Genomic DNA, 24,124 nt, shown 5'->3' on the forward strand with positions numbered 1-24,124 from the left:
GGCTGATTTGCTAATTTATTTGCGATAGGCACAGAATAAGCACCGTCTTTGCTTATACACTGAGCGAATTGTAAGAAGTCAGGCAGGAAGTGACCAGGTTGGGGAGGATGCTAAGTGACGAAGACCTATAAAAGGAACATCGCCGAAATAGTTGCTCGTCAACGGCAGCGTGCATAACGGAGGCTATCTAAGTCAGTTGCCTTTAGAGAGAGGCGAAAGCCAGTAACGGCACCGAATTGTTCCATGAAGGAAAGCTGTGGTGAAGTGTGAGTTGTGACGATTCTACCTAAATAAACAACAAGTTCAAATCGCATACGTAATTTAATCCGATGACGACATTAGAGAGAACTGAGTGGATGACAAGGCCATCTGTATGCGAAATAATTGTCAAGAGGGACTAGGAGCCATAGTCTAATATCGATTCACGGGCGTAGAGAAATACGCCGTTTATATGAGTCGAACTCGATTAGTCCTTCTTATGTGGGGCGGCACCCCCCCCCCTTTTTTTTACAACAAACTTTTAGAAATATTGACATGGGTAATAGGCTAAGACTGTTTCAGGGGGGGGGGGGGGACCCTGTAAACAAGATAAAAGCTTAATAAGCAATTAAATTGACCTGCTGTCGAGTCGTCGTACCGAGAAAGCTTTAGAACGTACTTTTAAGAAGGCATAATCATACGCCGACTGAGTCAAGGACGTCCCCGTAGCTGTTAGGCTGGGGGGTGACAGCCACAAAATTGCCACCGCTAACGATATGTCGCGATACAATAGAAGGATTTCATAAGGTCAGACATGGCTAGCTATCTAGCGGGCTAAAAATCTTTTGGTAGGTTAATGCAGTAAGCTATGATGGTTTTGGGTACACTAAAATGCCGAATAGGTTTGTTTTTTTCTTTATTTTTTAGGGAACATTATGTTAGACGGGGGTATGTAGGAGAAGGACCTTACGTACTTCTAAGGACATTTTTCTGTACTTGGGTTACCCCTTTAAACATTTTTAATTCGTAATGAGCTTTTAGGAACCGGATAGGTCGAAATTTAACCCACATGAAGCTCTTTTATTAACAAAAAATCCAAAGGAAAAGTGGTTACTTACGAAGGTTGTCGCACTACGCGTAGAGTAAGTTATGAACAAACTCTACCTGGCTAGTCTTTGAAAAGTCTTACGAAAGTGATGCGAGCATTTGTTGCTAATTACCTTTATACTCATTTCGTAATATATAACCGTAGCGCAAATACTGAACGACTAACGGATGAACTTTTGCCTACAACACATACTACCTTGACTATGCTGCCGTTATAGGCTTATTTTTTGTCAACTCGATGGTGACCAAGCGGTATGGTTTATTTGATAGCTTTATTTCAGCTTGATTGATAGGTTTATTTGGTTATCGAGCTTTCCGTAAGCTCTGCCAAGTTCTAATTATGTTTCGCCCAACGTAGTTATGACCCTCAAAAAAGTTATTTCCTCACCATATTTACGGAGTCCATCAAAACCGAAGGCCGATTTTTCCAACTGCGCACGCATTTCTATCGCTGATTTTTGCCATTAGCACCCATTGAGGATTACGCTTATTTTGTTCGGTACTCGATATTTCTCCATTATTTCTACGTACGACACTTTTGTATTTTTTATTTTTGCTACTTAACCAAGCGGGCAATTTACTATTATTGTAATAACATGCAAAACGACTTTTGTAGAAAATATTCAACACAATTGGAGCTCCATATTTGAAGTGCATTTTATTTGCGTGAGGTGAATGTTATCCAGATCTAGATATCTTATGCTATATTTTTTATGCCATTTTATCAGATCGTTAAATCAAATCAACTACTCATTAAAATGTTCATATTTCATAAATAAACATAAATTAAATTAAAAAAAAAAACACATAAAATGAGAAGCAAAATACTTATGGTAGGCAGACTTGCATGCCGCTTGATAATTTGCGCGTTCACAGTTTGAACATCTAAAGGCTCCTTCAACTGATTTACAAGGATCCCTCATTTATATCTGAAATATTAAGCAATAGAAATCTGGCCGCTCAGAAGGCTTAAAAAAGCTTGATGTAAGTAACTTACTGACTATGCCTAGTCTATTACTCGCTTGATGGGATCTATTGACGAAGTCGTTCCTGATTTCTATAAAACAATCCTTATCGTTCCTTAGTTTCGCTATCCGATGTATCTTAATTATTATAATAACAGCTGCCGTTCAGTCAATAGCAAGTCAATATGAATGAGAAACGAGATCTGGAAAGAAGTGAAAACAGTATTCCTGTTCTTTCTGGTTTTTACTAAAAAGTTACTCTTCTATTACATATAATGCGATTTCGTACCTGTTTTAGCTATTTATGCAGCATATACTTATATACGTTAGAAGCTGCTTGGAAGGACGGTAACATTGTTATAGTTGTTGTTTTCCCTGTTCACTTAGATCACTTTGAATAGACATCCATGACCTATTCCATCGGCAAATCGTATACAAGTATGAAAGCTTCAATAGGACCATCAGTTCCTTTGAACAAGCTACACCAGTAACGAAGTTCTTCCATAAAAACTTCGAGCACGTTTTGCAATTTCGAAATACTCTTCTTTATCGCCTTTGATATAAATTAACTATGACTACTTCTATGAATTTCAATAAGTAGATTGAAAATTATAGCCAGTGTACTTTGCCTACTTCTTCAGCCAGTATCAGCCGCATCGTCTTTACTCTAGGCTTATTCGCAATGATTGTACGAAAAAATATACAGTTCATAGGTATATAGTCAGTAATCTTCCTTTGACGGCAGCATCAGACGCGAAGTTAATCGCCAAATGTTAACACCTAACGGCCACTAACACCGATACAGTCGCTGAAGCTAGAGTAGAGGTCATTGTTTCTTGCTGATCCGGAATGCTTGGCCATACACTTTCCCTTGCGGGGCAAAAAAAAAGCGAGCCGGATTCCGCCTATCTCCGGCGTCAACGAAATTAGTTTGTACGCGCACTCATATGGACTGCACAACTATTGTCATATCTTGTCGGTAAAACACTTTTCTGAACCCCTGATCCCCGCTCACTGTCCCCCAATAATTACGATCATCATTACCGTCATTATCACAGGTATACTGTATTCGCGTATATTTCAAGTACCTGCGTTTCTTCTGCATTGTCTCTGTTCTTCATTAAACAGTTGTCTTATTCGCGTGGAAATGGGCTAGCAGTGAAGTGCGAAGACAAGGTGTCCCACTGCCCTCAGAAAATGCCCGCGTGTAGTCTAGGAAGAGCTGAACAATGTATGGGTCAAACAAGTGTGTTTACAACGTGACGGTAATGACACTGAAAATTAAACAGACCAAAAGTTGTATTTAGGTGCGAAACGATGCGAAAAGGGCCCAATATCTGCTGTACTGCCCAATGTAACTGTGGAAAATTTACAACTTATGGAGTGCCTAAGTGCCACATAAATGCAACTGGAAGACGCAATATAATTACTTCGAACAATAGATGTTACATTATTATGTAGCCAAGAGAAAAATAAGTAAACCTAATACAAACACTAGAAACTTAGTGAAGATATCCAAATCGTGAGATACGCGTCTACCGATAAGTAACACTGCTAAAAGTCGGAAACAGACACGATGTAATCCGGGGATTTTCAATAGGCAGTCTACTATTCTTGTTGTGTTCCTGTACCACGAGACAATCGCCTAGGTTTTCGATCTCGTAGGGAGTCATCCTAAAAAAAAACTAGTTTTAAATGACTATATCGACCTAAACAATACATCGGTGTCTCAACACCTAAACCAGATAGCGTTAGATGTTTCGACGAACAGAAAATTCCTATAGTGTAAGTGATCAACAGATTAACAGAGGCATTTTCCGCTCTGGCCTACTTGGTTGGACAAAGGCTTGTGATTTTGTTAAGATTTACATAGATCTTCTTTAACATTACCGCATCTGCTAACATCAATAGAATTAATTTTCGTCACTGTATCTCGTCAAGCGTTATCATTTCCAAGCATTACTGGGTTGACGCAGTATCATGCTTGAATTTGAATAGCTTGCTCTGTGCTGTAAATGATTTTAGGCGCCAGGCAAAAGGACAAACTTTAACTTTACCTTTGTGCATTTTCATTTATGTTTGGGATATTATATATGACATTTAACATATATACTATCGGTCAGATTGGCGTGAAATCGTTACTGCTCATTTGCGATAGGTCTCCCCTTTATCTTCCATCACATCATCAAATCCAGGGCCATGCTGATCGCCCGATATTTACCTTCCGACTATTACTATTGCGCAACTATAGAATGTCACTAATTTTAAGCGACAATTACGCTAAGTTATTCATCCAATCTATTGTGAAGTAATTCTTTTCGGGTATTTAGGTGCTGCTACACGTATTGACGTTAAACGTCGCCTCATTGATTCAGGATTCGCTGAGTAAACAAATTATTGAAGCAGCGCCTATAGCGCTACCGGAGAAAAAGCTTAGAGCTTGTGGAAACGATTGAATCCTATGTCATTGGTAGTTAAAGTACCTATTTATTCTAATAGGAAAGAATTTACTAGAAAACAGGTTGCACAACCCTAGAATCTTCGTTTACCCGAAATGGCCTCCTCTTTGCCACTCGCTCGTGAGGCTTTATCGAAATTTAAGCAGTGTTTTTTTTAGAACTAGAAAGAGCAAATGAAGCCGATATCTCATTGATTGCAGTCATTTCGAATATGTTTTTCTACCACTGCGACTTACTGGAGCTTCGAATATGAGCGAATCGAAGTGTGACCATCAACTTCGACGTCACCGCCCTTAACAGGCCATGACCATGGGTTCGATAAAAAGCATGCTCGTATTTTTTGCATGTTGTCATTGACAGAATTAAAAACAAATGCATCTACTGATTTTCGTTCCTCTCGGAATTGGCATGAACAAACTTTTTCTGACGAGGCCGTTGGCCACGACATCCGGTCGCCCGCTTGTCGGTTCGCTACGTCGGTCTCTGCATAAGTATATACGTTGGCTGCCGGCTTCGCTCCACCTCCACTCCGTGAGGAGCTATGCCTGAGGTAGCGACACTGTTATTGCTGTTAGTACTATTTAACTTCGCGAGTCGCGACAACCGGTTCATCAGCCCTTCATCTTGCTCATAGCATGAATGTACGCATCAATGTTTATTCGTGTTATTCTGTTCAGTAACTGCCTAATGACTGTGCCTTCACTAGTGTGCCATGCCAAAGCTAGAACTGCTATGGGGGTTAGTTTGCGTTGACTCACAGGCCGGATCAGATAGGGGACAGACATTGGCCAAATCGATAAACAACGGCTGCCTGGAAGAAAACCCTTGACATTCAGTCCGCAGAAGCTGCTGCACCGATGGCATAGCAATCGCCATAACTCCCAACAGCTGTCCTGTTAAGGCAAACAACACCACAATATATGATCACGATCAGCCGTTTCTAGCCTAAGAGCCATCGTACTAATATTGTGACGACACGGCATTGTTACTGTTGTTAGCCATCGAAACTCCTCTACCCTTTACAACCTTCACCTCCACACAAAGCAGAAACAGTAGTCCTATAAACAGATTGTATAATATCGCATTGCGTCTTCTCCGTGAGAAACTAGGTAATAAAAACAGCGACACAGTAGGTACCCAGAAAGCTTCAAGCTTCATACTGTAACTGACGTCATTGATAAACAGCGCCTCCTACCCCGTAGAGGCGCAAGAAGTATGAAATTAAATTGTTGTACTTGTGTTTTCTTAGGCATTACTTTTCCGCTATACTGGGCGTGCTGCTTAAAGTGATCTGAAAAAAAAAAACATTTGAAACAGTCGACTTTTTAACTGCACCCGATATGCCCATATGCCATTACAAAGGCTCGAACGGTCAAGGACAAAATCAAATAGGCAACATCAAAAAGCCTCCGCATTGAAATATCAGCAATTTTTGTATGTATCAGCCACATGACAGCCCCATAATACAGCTATTCAAGATTGAAATCAAGATCTGCCATGATTCGAGACTACTGTTTAACCGCCTACCTCCAATCCTTTATGTAAAAGACGTAGCTATATTGATAAGGCAACCCATTTTCTTTTGTTGCAATAGGACTGTCTAGTTTCTGTGATTTGCATGATATATTTTTCGCATCGCCTCTTCGACGTGTTACATCGTTAGCGGTCTCTGCCAGATGCCAAATAATGAGAACTTTAGAAAGACCCACAGTTTCACGTTCCGCCGGTAGTGCGATACTACTGGTCCACGGAAAGTTCCTAGGTTTTTCTTTTCTTCTTGGGACGGAATCAGGCAGTTAAGCCTCTTAACTGGCCAACTGGTCCTATTATTAGGTATTAATACAGAAACGAAAAAAAATATATATATTTAACTATATATCAAAGTGTGTCATGGGAAAAACAATTACATCGTAAGTTATGTCGCCAGTCGGTATTATCATATCCGGTCTAACGGAGTTTGGCTCAGCAGTGTTTGCCTGCTGTTTGATCCGCTGAGATAATGAGGTGAAAATCGTATCACGCGCCAATATGACGCATCAAGATGTATATTCTACCACTAGCAACTGAAATGCAGAGACGCATCTAACGATTGACGAGGGCGCAGGGTTTCAACACAGTAGTTTAATAGTACGCTATTCCTGCCCCTCCCAATTTCCTAGTTCGAAAAAGTTTTGAAGTATGTCAGATTGACTAAGACGATGAAAAAATCGGCTTTTGATTGTTTTTTTTTTTAAAGCGATTTTAACAACAACAACAATGGCAGCAATAACAAAAAACGTGAAAAACGCAATTAAGCAGTCGTAATATACATAAACATTACTACACAGGTTCAATAAACAACGATTTGATGCCTGAGCACAGACAGATTGATTGCAAACGTCTGTTACTAACGTTACTTTAACTAGTACTTTTCCACCTTAGGACCCTTATTTATCTGCGTGGGTGCGGGTAGTTGTGTGCCGGTCTATCGAGCACTGCTCCACATTTAATTTTATACTATCGGATACTTACGCTGCTACATTAAAATTTTTGTGCCTTCATTTTTAACCTACTGCTGAGCAGCTACACTGATCCTTTTTCTCATGTGCATCGTGTATTTCTAGGTGCATACACATATGTATGTATATGCATCATACGTAGACATGTGCAACGAGAACTCCACCAGGATTCGCAGTTCGACGCTTGTTGACATCCTAGCTTGAGGCTTGAAGAGTAATGAGTGAGTGAGTGAGTGAGTCGCAAAGGAAAAGATAGAAGGAGCAAATGTAAAAAACTCGTCGGTATTTCAAGGAGAATAGCATCCTGTTCGATGATTCTCAGAGTTGCGTTATCTGCGATGATAGAAGCTGCCGCTTCTGTTGCTAGTGATGTCCTTCTTATCGGAGACGTTATTTGGCCTGAGCTCGCTAATCGCTTAACAAACAGAGGCCGAAAATAGGACTAATAGCTAGAACAGTAATGATGACGGTAGCATTAATCACAACGACGGTCGGAACAACGACGGCGCCAGCTACCGTTCCGCAGTCTGCCATAACGGAACAGTGAATCAGCAATGGGACAAGTACTACAATCTCTACTCAGCGTTCTTGTGCTACGTTATTTAGTTTCTTTAACTGCGTTTGTTGCACCTTTGCAGTACAGCATTTGCACTATTGAAGATGCGCGGTACGCGAAGTCCACCACAGAAGTGGTTGGTCGATGATGATCTAAAATTATGAGAGATTTTTTTCCATCTGTTCCCCTGCCCGTGATTCTGAGCGAAGATTAGCGACTTTAACGGAGCCGGCAAGCATTTGAACAAAGACACAACCGGTATATATATGTATGTATGTATGTATGTATGGCGACAAATGAACTTATCGGCAGTGATCACAGACGGGATGACAGTTTGCTGAATCACAGGCTTCAATCAGCAGGTGAAATTGATGCTGGTGTCCGGGGACAACGTAACTGGAAAAATACCGATCCGATATTTGTGGAGACATTGTCCTCTCCCAGAAGAAATCGCCGATAACTATTTGGCTGAGGATTTTCTGAGAACACGATCAGTTGCAAGGGCAGAAGCATCCGGAGAGAAGGGGTCTAAATTAAAAATATCTTTGCCGACACAGAGCTAGAGCGGATTTCTAATAATATATATAATAATAAATATCTCTAAAAGTAATGTGTCCTGTGATATGTTGCGAAACTTTTTGTTTCAGGTATTTATGTATCTATATTACACTGTTAGATAAATGGTAACAATTAACGATGAGACAAACAAATTGTGCCGTGAATCGAGTTTGAACGTGATCTATTTGGAAGGAGCGGATTGAAAAATTTTACATAATAATTAATGATAAATTGTAGGACAATCGAGCCTGGTGGATGGAATCGACTTCGAATTTGTTGTACGACTATTATTAGATAAGATACTTGTTTTCATTACATAACGCATAAGACATACGTAAGCTGAGATACAAAATTCTAGACGGTCTCATTTGCGTATACGTGTATATCCGCGATCTTTAATCGAGTACTTATGCGAAGGGGAAATTGCGCACGCTGTTTCGCGTCTATTGCGTCAAGGCGTATTTATTACGCTCAGCGTCGATATCGTTACGCTTGAGTCCAGTCAATCAGCGAGGGTCTCATTATCAAGAAATTCTGTTGAACGCGATCCCTTTTGGCACTAACCACTCCGGAGGTCAGTCTTATAATGAGGACGCTACAGACTTTGATTTTCCTGAACTGAACGTAAAATCTCAAAAAAACGTGAGCTTGAAAGAAGCGTAATCTGACCAGCTATGCACATACGTCACGTTCATGCCCTCGCTTGTTTTTTTTCAGCAGCAGTAACACCGGATACCGTCAATTATTCGTTCGCACAGTTTTGTAAATACGACTTCTGAGTGAAGGAAAATTATAACGTGAAATGTTACCAGGCTTACATTGAATATGTAATCAGAGAGAACGCATCTTTAAGGTCGTGTAAGGCGGCGAAGACAGATGTAAAATAGAGCCTACGTTAATTTAAGGTAATCAAACTACTGGCTATTAAATCTATTGTGACTAAAAAAGCTAATAGACCATCTCAGGAGTTGAAGTGCCGTAAGAGCGTTCGGTTTGAGGTGAGACATCGAGTCATGAACCCATCAGTTATTGACGAATGCCTATATCAGGAATACAGAAATATAGGCTCGACTGGCTGAGAGAAGTGACGACATTTTTCGACGACGTATAATGTTGCAAATTTTACAAGAACCGATTGCAATAGACTCTACTGCATGCTGCGAATTATCGACAAACTGATTTGGAGTTGCGCCAATCGCCGATAAAGCGACAATTATATAGGTAAAGCCCAGATATCACAACAATATTCACCTCCCATGTATTGTAAGACCGTAAACCCTGTAACGTTGAACTGCCAACGATATTACTACATCTTTTAATATCCAGCTGACACGAAATACATAGGCAATGCATGTTTCTTCAAAAACGAGATTCCAGCCTTATACGTCAGCTTAATTACAATCTCGCACCCTTTTCAGAACCGAGTACGTAACAGAATGTCTGCGTAACAGCTGCCGTAATAATAGTACTAGTGCCAGCTAAACTGCGGGACCGGTCGTTATAAAGGTTACGAATTTCTGGCTTGCGTCAGATACGATGGCGATACCAGGCTGGCGGTACGTGCAGCCTGCTCGCAGACAGCTGCCTGCACGTACCGCCTAGAAAAAAAACTCGCTAAAAAAGCTATACACCGCCGGCATTTTTACCAGCAACCATTGCAGCACGCGCAGGCAATGCTGTTGACGCCGCTTTTGTCGCTGTCGGAACGCCATCGGTGCAGATGGCCTGTTCAGCTGTTTGCGCGACGATGTCTTTGCCGTATTTTCCGCCGGTTATTGGCAGACGCTTGGCATCAGCGTTATTTACATCAGCAGCAACAACACTTCAAATGCTGGCAGCATCGTTATAGACGATTTGCTAAAACTGCCGCAGCCGTTAGCTGGGTCACGTGTGGGGCGACAGCTCCGCCGCAACAACTGAAGTGCGGGGCGGTGGGTAGGGGATGGACTCGAGTGGGAAACGGACGACCAGGGTAGGCTAACTCAAGTCACGCAGGTTATGATAAGGACGACTAGCGTAAACGCCGATACTAACAATATCATATTGGCGCAATACAGACAGCTTCAGGGACATCGACGTTCCTTGGTCACCGGTAGTCGTAGCACCGGCGCTAGCAAGAATATTATCAGCGCTGAAAGGGATACGAGAACAAGTAAGACAATAACCAGTCTAATATAGAGAGAGAACACATAAACGTCTGATGGAGCCCTGGGAAAGCATTTGCGAAGACGAAGACAAAGACTGAGAGAACAGAACAACGGACTTAGAGCACAAACGAACGAACGAACGAACGAACGATCGCTTGATCGGACGGGCGCCAAGCCATAGCCGCTAAGAAAAATAGGACATCGCTGACCCCGTGTGTTCACGGTGATGATTAGTGCGGTTCCGAAGGCAGAAAACTGGACGACTCCATTAGTCACTCGAGAACTTCATTCAGTAATCGATTTAGCACTCGATCAACAGTGATTTTGTATAGGCAGACATTGCCAGTGTGACTCAATTGAATCTTATAGCTCCGGTCAAATGTTCGTCTGGATTTACAAAAGGATGAAAAAAGCATATTTGATGAGCTCTGTCCTTCGGTTGGTGCTTTCCGGTTTGATTGTAGGATTGTGGTAGCTGTTTTTAGATCGCTCTGTGTTTAGAACAAAAGGCGAAAGCATTCAAAAGAGAAGTACGCGATTCGGTGGATCTCGAACAATGAACAATCGGTTAGGGTTTGCGAGGAGCGTTTGGAGACGAGATCCCTAGTGCTGGTGAAGTTGAAAACTATCGAACTCACGTTGATACTAAGCGTCGGTAACAGAGTGTTCGTGTTGACACGAAATATAGACAATAGCTTTGTTGTGCCAGAGGCCGTTGCGAGCTAGTTAATGTTGAAGTGTGATTCTTTGGTACAATAGAGGAGAAAGGCTATGTGTTGTTAATGTAATAAGGTACCGTAGTTCATAGGAATCGATTGATCAACCCTGTGTACCGATGTAGATAAATCTGCTGATATATCGGCTTGAGTTGAGGGTGCATTTTGAGGCACTCAAATGTGAGTAAAAGTCTTCGACTTATCTTCCGAAGAGAAAAGTTTCTAGAAATTCAGGCTGACGAAAGCACAAAAACAACAATTTAGGACAAGTCAACGGACAAATCCTCGATGCTTCAAAACGTCACAGCGCTTTTATTTGATCCGACAGAAGGATGCCGTAAAGAGCAACCGCCTATCTAGCCACCACGTGTTCCGCTCATATCGCCGACTTCATCAACTATAGAGATATACACACTGGAATCCATTGAGAGCTCCTGGCATGGCGTTGCTGATAAAACGTGCCTAAATACTGCCTATAGTTGTGGCTAACGACCAGAATAACTTAAGGTTACAGCCTGTATACCGCTCAACCTAGATGTTCGTAAGAGTCGTTTGCTGATCGCTAATTTCATTAGATCTACAAAGGTTAAGCTGACACTTCAGGCAGCTCAATCCTGTAGACGTTTGAGTTAGTGCCTACATGCTACCTTTAACTACGCTTAATTTATACTAAGATATTTTAATCTAAGAAAGAAAATATTATAAATGGCTCAATTGTTTTTTAAATAATTAATTCGGTATTATTTAGTTAAAACAGTGTTTTGATTCGAGTTTGTGCAACAGATATTGTCTTTATTCCATTTATGTTCTAATATTGGCCTACGAAGAAGTATTCAATCGACCTTCAAATATGTACAGGTCAAAAAGGCCCATGAACAGCTACACCAGACTGCGTTTCGTTACAGATTTGCTGATGTAACGCTAGCGTGGCAGTTTTTGCTCTTGCTTCTGGCGCTCTAGTGGGGACGATGCGCGTCCGGAAGCGTTTAACCTGCAAATACTAAATTTTCAAACATTGTACATCATCCATATTTCTAGTGAAGGAGATGATTACCAAACTGTATTCTCCTTTGTTTACGATGGTAATAATATAGCCTACGTACTCCTTACACATTTCAATGACTTCAAGTGATCAAACTTGGAAGTTGCTACTAGATCGTCTGAATAGATCTGCAAGAATAGGCAAACTCGTCCCGCAAAGGCACGACCGCTTATACTATACAATGAACATGGCACACATTTCGTCTCGTTGTCACGTTCTGAGACAGGTTTACGTAAGACGTTCAAAAACGTTTCTAGAGCAAAATGGTAATTACGCTCCAAAGGCTTATGTTGTACTCTTAGGCACTGCCAGATGAGCATATAGAAGACACTACACTCCTACACCAGCGCCTATTTCCTACCAAGCAAGGGTACCGAATAAGAATCAACATATAGATTTAATAGTATCGAGGACGGAAAAAAAAGGTACTGAGCACTTAGCTTACTAGAATTTTCTGGTCGAGCTAGGGCTTCAACTTCCAGTTCCAAGTAATGCTTCAACATTCTTACAGTGCTGAAAGAAATCGGTGCTGTTATTATGTAATTGTAGCGGCCTGTATTATTTGGAGCCCGAAATGTTTCATGGCTGTTAATGATTATAATTTGCTTTTACTGTGTTATTATTCTGTCGGGCTTTGGCATTTATTTAGAGAATCCACTGTCGTTGCAGCGGCAGCCTTGCTTTGTATAGTTGTGTGAAAAGGTTTTCTCGGTAATACCTATTTAATAGCATTGCCCACTACGATAGCTGCCAACGCGGTGACAGAGTAACCTTCCAGGCGTTTCTTTTTCGGGGCCGGAGGGCTGACACCCTTGTGTCGAAGCTCGTCGCACACGGTAACTGCGGGCATCTTTTACACATTTCAGTGAAAACAAATCATTCCCGAAACAAGGACAAGAAATCAATTTTCACACCAACGCTAGCTGGTTTGTCATAATGCTAATTGTGTCTTTAAGCACGCTTCATGTGAAGCAGGTCAGCGCCTTTTGCACCAGCGCCTAGTAATCCCCAGTAAATGTCACCGCTAACAGTTATTGAAGGCTAAGTTTATCCTAAGTCCTGACTATCGACCCTTTTAGCCCCTGCAACGATTTCAGAATTTTCGATACACAGCAACCTCAAGGACGGCTGCGGCCAACATTTGACGGATATCGCTCCATTTTTACAGAAGTCGGGTATAACACTACACGCATCCATGTACTTATAGAAGAAATCGTGTGTACCGAAACTAACCCTATAAATGCGCGTTCAAGTGGGGCTGTGTGGAAGTACAGCATCTGACCGTTACATCTGGTGTTCAGCGAAAGGATACTATCAAAAATGTTTTCCCTCGATATTGGCTCGTATGAATTTCTGCCATTCGTCGAGACATGGTCATCTATAGCGCTTCAATGACTTGTCAAGTACTAAGGGTTTTTTAGATTTTTCTCAATCATTATCTCACATCATTAAGATAATAGGGAAAATACAGTATTCTAATAAACTTTTTTCTTGTCTTGTTTTTAAAGTTGTCTTTAACCTAGCAAAGTAACATAGAAGCAATACAATTTACGGGAATATACACGAGACGTTCTGACCAAACTGCCGCCGTTAACATTCGTCAACTATACAAGTTCACGCATTCTCTTGTTTAATCTACGGAAAAGCACCATCGAAGCGTAAGCTTCTTGCCGCTTCTAGCAGCTGCTAATGCTCCTGCCACTGAACCGCCTATTTTCTGCTATTTCTACCGCGAAAAAGCGCAATTCTGCAGAGCCCTGAATTCGGACCCAAAGATCCCTCCGCAGATTGGACCGTTCAGCATCGTCGCTAGACGCCAGCGATTTTCTTCTGTAGGCAACATTACTGCTATTACAGTTCCATTTTATAGAGGCTGTGCCTGGCCTTTTTGGCCGGCTCTACATCAGCAGTTGTGGGTCACCTCTGCTATTTGCTGATGGCTTCTGTGTGGCCCACTTCTGGACACGGCAAATAAACGAAGCAAATCCGGACCGAATTTCGACTTTAAGCCAACAGCATCAACAACAGCAGTTGGTACAAAAAAAGTGACAAGTATTTATATATATTTTTTTCTTGGCATTCTGTTAGCCACTAGTAACGACAACGGTCGTTGGGAGCATTTACGTGCCGTTAACTACTGGGCAGAGACTGGTCACGAACGGCTTTCTCGTACTGGCAAAGAATGTTTCAGAACGAAGAATACGTGTCAGTTGAAACAGGACATGTTCAATGGCCTCATGTAGCTGGTGATGGTTCCGTCTGAGGCCGTAGCGGCCCTTTTGAGTTCAAAGTATTATTTCAATAGAGGGGAAAGGGGAGAAGCTGTACAAAAAGTTGACTTCAAGTAACCCATGAAATTGCCATGGAATAGATTCGGAGGACAACCAGTTGACCCCGTTAGGATATTTGCATTGCGCAGGCGGTGCCGAAATGGTTAGCCTATCTTCCTTCAGAACGAAGTAGTAAGTAATACGATTTTCGACGATCTGCCCAGGCGTGAACGGTGCGTTCGTTTATCATTTGGGATATCCACAAGCTGAAAAGCATCCTCTTACAGGACAAACGATGCCACATTTCTATTCAGAAGTGAATTTAACCTAATTGAAGTATCCGGCAGAGTCATATACGTCGTCCGCCTTTAATTGATTGTAGTGGTTTTTGGCCTTGCAGCAGTTTCGGTTCATCCTGACAAGTCTCCTGCGGCCAAAGCTCGCCTTCAATGAAAGCTCACCGTTCATCATGGGTATTTGTTAATATCTGCTTCTAATAATAAAATAGTTACTATCTAGATAATAGAATTTCATCACTCCACCGTCCCCGTGCGGATGTAACGGTTAATCGCTGCTAAGGCATCCATTAGCAGAGATCAAAAGCCGAAATCGAAAGCTGCCTTTTGGAGATTACTGGCCGATATGACGGGTCACATGTCCGAACGATTGTTTGGCCTCGCCAATGGTAGTGGCCAGTATCCATCGTTAGTTACCTTTCTATCTGGCCGTTTTATTACGGTTAGGCGACGGTTCATGCTGATACGTTAATCACTGTCTGGCTGCGTCCATTCAGCAATCCTGTAATTATACCGTATGCACTATCTGTCAGCTCGTCCGAATCAAATGCACGAAGTCCCGTTTGCTGGGGGGTCGCTTCTGCATGTTGTTTTAATCATACGTTACTGGCTTTTTGCCCATTTTGATATGAATGGTGGCAGCCCAGTATCTGGGTCTTATTGTTTGTTACCAAGTTACACCCATCGGATTCATGCTGTTTTCAACCTTTGTTTGTGAAGGAGGGTAGAAATTAAATCCGTGTTTATTAGTAACAATGCGACGGCACATTTACTGCTTGCTAGTCGAATTTAGATGAAGTGCATATAATAGTGTTGTTAGGTTCGAACGATTAAGTAATATGGACAATATATATATATATATATATATGCATTTCAAATAGCTTTGTCGTAGACAACCGACAAGATCCTGTTTCGTGTTATAACAACGGCATTTTCAAATGCAATTCACCCAGTGGGGGGTACCTTGACTTCAGAACGTACAGGCAGAAGCTTTAGATGAGGAACACTTACCACACGACTTGCTTCTGCAGGGGGGTAGAGCTGTTATGCTCTACGTTAGACGACTGCTAGACCCCACATCCGTATCTAAATAGTAATTAGAATCTGCTACGACTGCAGTGAGTTATACACACACACCAACCCTGTGCTTATAAAAAAGCACTTACGAGTTTGATCATTTGTTGTATTCGTCCTGATTGGATATAGCCATTTGATTAAAATATGTTTCTTGATTATATTTTGACTACAGCAGTATCATGTGTTTCGCTAGCGGAGTACTATGAGAGATACCTTGATTTCCATTCAAATCTATATGAAAATGTAGCGTGATAATGCGCCCCATACCGCCCCTCAATTTTGATGCGAGTCAGAATTTGTCCAGCCACCGCCATATCACGTGCGAAGGTCTGGGCTCTAGCAGTATTATTGTCGATCTATGATAACAATCGATCATAGACGATTTGCGGGTTTCTGTCAAACTTTCTTTTTTGGTTTGACGTTCCTATATAGCGATTCAACGAAATCGGCTAACCAACTGGATTTAGCCAGCTGCTGCAATACACCGAAAATAATTGGAAAAAGATTTCATTCATTCAAATTTCTATGAGATTAGTAAGTATGTTACCAAAAAGGCAACGGGTTACATCATAAGCCATGTTTATCTTGTAATGCAAACGTTTGAAATCGATGAAGGCAAGCTATTTCTAAAGTATGGTCTTTTTCGACAGACTGAGATATACATATGTCCATATATATGTTAGCAGCGTATCATTTGGGTCTCCGTTCAGCATCTCCTATGTGTGCCTCTCTTGTTCGGCATTCGCAGTCTGGCCCTTATCTGTCGCCTAAAACACCTACATTTACGAGTTGACATTATGTATATTCTCGTCATAAATGTAGGTGTTTTAGGTGGTAGATACAGGCTAGGCTGCGAATGCAGAATAAGAGGCACATGTAGGAGGTTCTGAACGGAGCCCAAATGACATGTGACTGACGACAATGTTAGAAAAATAATCCAAAAATAACTGATAAAAGCTTAATATCTATATAACCAATTGATCGTATGTTCTCGAATCTCGCAAGTTGCCTCGGGCTTCATGTTAATTTTTGAAACTTAGCCAGCCAAAGTTATCTGGTGACTATACTATATATGAAGTATAATATTCAAATCGTTCACCTGAATTACCGGTCGCCATATATCCAGACGCGACTGGTAAAATGGCTACAACGCTAGGAGTCGTAGCCATATAATATTTAGTAGCTATATAAATAGCTATATAAATATTTAGTAGCTATATATATTATATAGTAGCTATATAATATTTGCACATTTACATAATAATGTATAAACACACTGGCGGACTCATTCCACTAGATATACTGCAGATTTTAAAATTAGCTATTTTTTGTTAGGTTCCTTGTGTTGTTGTTGTTTGTGCGAATGTTGTTCTACGTTATTGACAATTCGAAACAGAGAATATACCTGAGGCACCCTGATCACGCAAGAGAAAAATGGCGACGACCTTCGACCAGGCGAAGGCAAAATTGTTTTTTTTTTTTCGGCCAAGTCGTTGCAAGTAGTCCTTTACAATAGACAACATAAACTAATGGCTGTTGAACGAAGTTACGGCATATACAGTCATATCACCACAAAAATGACCTCCTGAATCATCCTGATCGCGATTGTAGGTCAGCTAGGTCCTTACAAGCCATTCGTCATAGGCGATTATCGTTTCTAGCGTGTAGCAACACCCGGCCAACATGCAATAATAGTACTTTGACTCATTTGAGATCGGCCACATTACAATGAAAACGTTGGATAAAGTTCATCTATAAGTATGGGGTAATAGTTATAAGATAACTATTACTTATAAGATAAGTTGGTTGCATTTAAGCAAATGAGAATCAAAGGCTGCCTTCTATAAACCGTATTTCGGAGGTACTTACAGGGTCTACAGTTGTTTTCTGCGTAGCTACAATAAGAACCCGACCGCGCGCGAAATTCTTTTTGGCGTAGATACAACCTTTCTCCATGTTAATTTGAACGAATACATTTCAATTACCCTTAACGTTGATGAATAGCGACATCATATAAACGGAAGATGCGTAGTAGGTATTCTGAGCGCGATTCAGGTTTTTCATCCTTGACCGATTATCGGCCCAGAGTGCCTTATAACTTCCGGCTTTGGGGTCCTTTAGATTTCTCTACTAAAAGGCATAAGGTCCGCGTTGTCAGTCCCGTGGCCATCGTTGTTGGCGCCATATGATGCTAAAGGCTCTGTTTCTGTGTTATTTTTTATAAATCCAATTGAGCTTTTTTAATGGAGGCATCGCATTCTATATCATTTATAATGACACTCGGTTATTATCTTAAAGTATGATATGGTAATCTTTTTGACTGTATTAGCTTGAAAGCAAGTAGCATTTTTGTCGAAAAATATCCACTTTTATCAAATTAGAAGCGAGCTCTGCTGTTGTTGAGCCAATAACAAATGGACGCCTATCATCCATTATGATATTGGCGGGTCCTGTGTAAAAAAATATTCAGCCTACCGGATAATATCGCTGGTTTTACGTGTAGTAAAACGTAGGATAGAACACTATAGCGCCACTGCACCCAATTTGCTTGTCTACATTGAACCATGAACAATAGAATTTTCTTATTATTAAGATGTATAGTAGTGCAATGTAATATGTACGTAGCATACCGTGCATGTATATCTACTCGAGACGTTGAAACAAATTTTTAGTAAAGATGTAACCTCTGCCGGTCTGTAAGGAACAGGGTGCTCACATGTTAGAGGGTCAACTTCGTAAGATTTCTTAGGATGCCTTTACAAGTTGAAGTACCAAATGTTTATTGCGTGCAGATACCACACATTGAAGTTATATAGAAAAAAAAATGTATGGTGCTTTATGTTAGTCAGCTTTATTGCTATTCATCGTATATCCGTTGTTAGTTTAGATTAGTTTGTCTATAGAATAACTTCCATCAAAGTATCGAATGCGGCTTTGTCACCGCATTGCCAGTATCATCAGCCACACTCAAACACGACAAATGCTTTGGCCCAAGAACGAATTTTAACGAGTTGTTCCACAGTGTAGGCCCCGGGTACAAATAACGCGTTTTTACAAAACTGTTCAATAAAAAGCAGAAGTTTATAACGGCGGATAACAGGTTGAAAACTGATAGTTATATGAAAGTTAAGTTTCGTTTTTGCCATTGGACCAGCTTTCCGCTATGATTTACGCGACGACTACAAATTTGCTTGCCTGCGAACCGAACATACGTGCCCTTGCCGCTTGCGTTGGGCAAAAACCCAGAAATTTGTATGTTTTTGCCTAACAATAGGACATCGTAACGTGTAATAGTACTTGAGCTAATGGTGATCGACCACTTTGTTAAATTCAACCGGATACTCATTCGATCGTAGAGTTATATGACTGGTTCTGCTGTCGAATATGATACAGGCAAACGTATATTTTGTTTGTGGTTTCTGTTGTTTCTTTTTTGCTCGATTTGTACATATTCGTTTTGTTTTGTTAAGCCACAATTTATTAATACGAAGGGGACAGGAATAACACTACGCGCCCTGGATATATAGAATTATGGCTTGAAATCTCTTAGGGCACCATGCGAAATGCTTGGTACCGTGTTTACAGACAGGTGGACACCATATTTGTTTTTAACATATTGCGCTTTATTGATTAACCACCAGGTTCGATTTTCACGCTTTTTGTCTTTGTGGAAAAGGAGAGCGCGAAAATAACAATTATAGCAGTTCTGACGTAGCCGACCAGCATGTCTAGTATGTACGGCCCCAATGTAGTCGTGTACGCATCTATTCTTCTACACTATTATAATAGGGTAATAATAGTAAAATTATAATGTTACACAAGGAAGACAGAATAAAGATCGAGCTTTCTAGGATCAAGCAAAACTAGCATGATGAAACCACGAGCAGCGTAAAGGTACGAACTATAATTTTTCGCGAATAAGTTCTTTTTTTACTACGTTGTTTTCATCATTGAAAAAGAGCGCGTGATTCTAATGCAAAAAAAAAAAAACAAGATTTGTTTAATTTGTTGTAGGCGCCTTCAAGAACACTGAATATACAGACAGAGAGTTAACGTGCAAATGTATATGCACGATATCTGTTTCCGTTATACAGTATATCGTACAGATATATTTGCATGTAATGTTCGGTTACAGATAGACAGGGTAGATTGGTTACAGAGAGCTGGAGCTTGGAGAACTTGGTTTATGTTGAATTTGCTTTGGTATAACTGCTGATTAGTTATTATATCTCCGGGTCGGGCAGCCGATAGGGTGTGCTTTTATTAGGTAACATTGCCTGAATAATGAACTCGCTGTTAGATTATAATAAATAATAATATACTGCGGTATATCACAAGCTCAATTGTTGTTGTCGGAACAGATTGGTACAATTACGTTGATCGCGTTCCGTTCGTTTGCAATAGGGGTTTAAGATAGTTTCGCTGCCAAAGCAAATCAATGCGCAACATTTACCTTCTTTTCACTGGAAGCGCGTGTCGAACTTGAGTCTGAATATAGGCCGAGCTATATATCGATGTATATATAGCTAGGTCGAGGGAGATACCTAGGAAGGTTATATAGTTATATAATGTATTATATATAATATGATAATAATTTAACAAAAAAAAAGAATATGCGATTTCTATTTTTAATGCAGTTTGCTTGGCAGTAAGCCTAGCGCACTGGTGAACCGTACGGAACGATTCTCATTGGCAGAAGCAGTGAAAATAAGGGCAAAACAGGTTTTGAATGCAATACCTGTGTCACGGATACTCTCGCAGATGTACGTAGATACTCGTATATTATTTATCATATTGAGAGGTGGCTTTTAAATGTTTTTTTTTTTTTTAGATTTTCGCTCAAATGTCCTACTATTTTCGCTGGCAGGACAGAATCCCGATAGTGGCAACTGTTGCGTTCGATAGGAAAATTTGACGGAAGCATTTCTAGAGACGTCATCATCTGAAACGCCTGAACATACAAGCATCGGTATACGCGTTAAACATACAGACAATGATCTTTGTCAAATTGAGTTCACCTACTAAAGCTAAGCAGTATTTCAGAACGCTGACTAGATAATTGTATGAAGATGCGACATGTATTTCAAATTACTTGTTGCATCGCATTAATAGATATAAAGCATAGGTATTTCCAAATATTTGCCTAATCAAGCTATCCATTTTTAGATCTCTCCCTGTGTCCGGCCACAGACAATTTGATCCGAATTATTACTCTGTCTACTGCCATATATGTGTGGTAAACTATGGCGCCGCCACAGGTGTTGTTTGTTTGTTTTTGTTTGATTGACGTGCATTGTTCCGTGAACTATCCTTGGCATCGTCGTCTTCTTCAGTGAATAGCAAACGGATACTTCACACAGGATCGAGCGCGATCATCGTATATGAAACAATATCGATGATTGAACCAGTAGTTCGGTGCAATAGTGAAACGAAGTCTGGCAGACTGATGAGCGACAAACATCTAGCTGGGCAGTAAAATTGTATGACGATGGTCGGAACAAGATGAATTTGCTCCGTCATTTGCACTCAGCGGGTCTTACTAAGTGTGATGTGATCCCTAAAATCGCTACTTTCCGAAATCCTCATTTTATCGCCGGCCCCTTGCCCCTGAAACTTATGCCAGCAACGTAAGACACTGTGGTAGGATAGCACGTGTAGCGGGATAGCGAACTGATAAATCAGGACCACTCGGAATCATTAACAGACAGGCAAGATTATGTGTATTTAGACGCATGTGTGGAAATTGACGATGCTACCAGTGCAGTAATTACGATATTTACAGCCTTGGAGCTGATCATTTGTTGCGGCGTTCATGTGTATTGACGGGATATACCTAATGTGCTGGCTCAATCAGTCAAGATGTCGTCATAGGTCGCTGTTTCTACATGGCACGATGTCTTATGCTCCCGATTTATTAACGCACCTTCCATTCAGCTGCCTTCAACACACAAACACAATCAGACCTCAATTGTATATTGGATGGTGACAGACCTAAAAAAACCATCGTCTGCTCAGTGTTTTGCGCCGAATCAACTTGCATTTCACTTTTGTTTGGCGGAGATCCTAGCTAAAATCCGTTGTTCGCCGCGATTTCCTGCGCGAGCTAAGTGGTGATTGCAAGCGCTGCCACCATGTCAATCCGCTGTTACCGCCAGTATTGATGGCAGATATGGGCATGGCTCGTTCGTACCGTAATGGTGCTTAGCTTTCTCTTTCGCTAGAAGTCCGAACCAGGGCATATTACCAAATACATATGAAGACGTCGGATCCATCCGCAACAAGCAAGTCCCCCACCCTACGACTCCTCTTTACTCCGTCCTTTTCTTCGCTGATTTGACAACCAGGTAAAGCCCTTTTGGCCTGTCCCGACTACCTCGCCAACCAACTGCCGACTAGTGCAGCAAGAGACAAGTGCCTGTTAGTCCGGGGTCGCCGTGCTGGTCACCGTGGGCCATTCAGACGACGTCCGTCGGTTATGGTTTCACGGGACGAAAGCAGTCATTTGGGCTCTGTAGACTGGTTTGATTGCCATTTCTTGCTGCTTGCTCTTCCGGGTCTTGTATCTCGTCATGAAATTCGTGTTATCTTCATCAAGCGCTAACATTTCAGGACATCGGCGGGCAATCAGCCACCGGGACGTGGTCCGAATTCAGCCAATGGCCAGCACCAGCAACAAAACCTGTTGTCTGCCGCTGCTGATTGCGCGACGGTATGGCGGGTGCTTACATGACCAAGCTAAGTTATCCAATGGCGCTTAGTGATCGTTCATCTCCTGGCCTTTGCCAGCGAATTGAAGGCAACTGTGTTTGGGTGCGATGCGATGCGCTGCGCTGCGCTGCTACGACACGTGCGAAAGTAGCTCGGGGCCGAATGGCTAGCTTCTTGACTGTAACCATCAGAGGCAGTTCACTAAGCAATCGTCTATGCCCAGATATACTGAATCTATGTACTTACGGCGAACCGACTACGGCGTTTTAGCGCGAAAATTTGAGCTTCGAACATTCCCATCTTTTGTACAACAGATTGCTGTGTGAGCTCAAAGCTCATCATTAACGTGGATCTTGACGTCGTTTAACTTCGACTGTAGTCTACTAGATCGCTTTTATGGCTAGCTAAGTACTCACTGTATAGTCGGCGAAGGGGCCGTTACCCTATGCTCGCTGTCGACATATTAGACCAAATCGGTTAGTTATCGGGGATCAGATTATTATCGATCTGTGTATGCATGACATTGACATGATGTAAGAGTTAAATATTCGACATGATTGATTGAAACTCACTGAAAACGAATGTATTGCGGGGTAAGTGTAGGTATAAATATTTAGAAAAGGCAACGCGGTCATGAACCTGCATTTTCATACAAATGGTATTACAAAACAGTTACCAATGCTTCTTATCAGCTGGCTACCCCTTACATTAAATAACTGTTTGAACTTATCTTACGCTGGCATGATAACGTTAAGAGACATTCTTCTCAATCTGTATGTAAAAAACAAGCTTAACGAGCATTGAGCATGTGACATATTCCAGCATATTTGTCTAAGACCAGGCAAGGGCAATTCGATATTTAGGATTGGATTACGTTGATTCTTTGATTATCTAAACTATAGCGTTAGATTTAAACAACGTATTCCGTAAGAGTTTTGAACTAGCCGTCAGGTCCACGATCGCATGTTTCTGCGAGCCTAGAAACAATAGACGAGGCCAACTGTATTCACATTTACTTTAAATTTTCAGTTACAAGCAAATTACTCGGTGCATTTTTTGGATTGGGCATCGTAAACCTCTTTTCCGGGCAACATAACAACTCACTTGCCGAAAGGTAGCTATGATCCAAATTGTGTTAAGCTTCGACATGCTATCCGATCACGACTTCTACTCACCTTGCATAGCGTTGTACCCCTTTGGGCTACGGCCACCTATAACTTTGTATTGTAGTCACAAAATCAAATTATCTATGAAAATTCGTTTAGCTGTTGCATCAATGTTTCATGCTTTTACAGCACTTCGTCACCGCTATATTTAGTGAATGAATTTAGAAGAATCTGTAAACAATAAGCCCAATTGACCAAAGAATTGATTGTTTAAATAATGTAACTCCGGTAACGTACGCATCGTTTGACGTGACCAGTGACTCGCGAGTACGGACGCGACTCGCAAGGAAGAGAAACCTAAGGTCGTTTTGACGTCATGTCTCGAACGACGTAGTCCCCCATTATTATCCGAACGATCAACATCGGAAGATGCTGAGCCGACTCCGCGAATAACGGATGTCGACGACAATTTCTCACATCGGGCAGACTTCAAGCTGAATATCAATCATGCCGAAAAGCTGGCCAGTAAGCATCTCGAAACGTCATAGAAACTCACACACGAGCAGAAATTGACCCCTGAGGACATTCAGCGATTTGAGCGTATCGACGACAACCGCCAAGTTTACATGAATCTAGACGT

The 24,124-nt window shown here is 41.3% G+C and overlaps 1 protein-coding gene and 1 long non-coding RNA gene across 2 annotated transcripts in view; one reads left to right on the forward strand and one right to left on the reverse strand.

The window, feature by feature from the left end:
• LOC111264645 (very long chain fatty acid elongase 7) overlaps window positions 1–24,124 on the forward strand; it is a 41,855-nt gene that overhangs the window by 3,603 nt on the left and 14,128 nt on the right. The gene's annotated exons all lie outside the window — the stretch shown is intronic.
• On the reverse strand, window positions 11,762–23,726 carry LOC147753933 (uncharacterized). Its single transcript, XR_015312833.1, has 5 exons — window positions 23,554–23,726; window positions 20,409–20,621; window positions 17,540–19,947; window positions 12,473–12,540; window positions 11,762–11,976 (listed from the first exon to the last, which is right to left on the reverse strand). It is a non-coding gene; the product is annotated as an uncharacterized LOC147753933 (long non-coding RNA).

Source organism: Varroa jacobsoni, unplaced genomic scaffold, assembly GCF_002532875.2.
Source record: "Varroa jacobsoni isolate VJ856 unplaced genomic scaffold, vjacob_1.0 scaffold_98, whole genome shotgun sequence".
Lineage (NCBI taxonomy): Eukaryota > Metazoa > Arthropoda > Arachnida > Mesostigmata > Varroidae > Varroa > Varroa jacobsoni.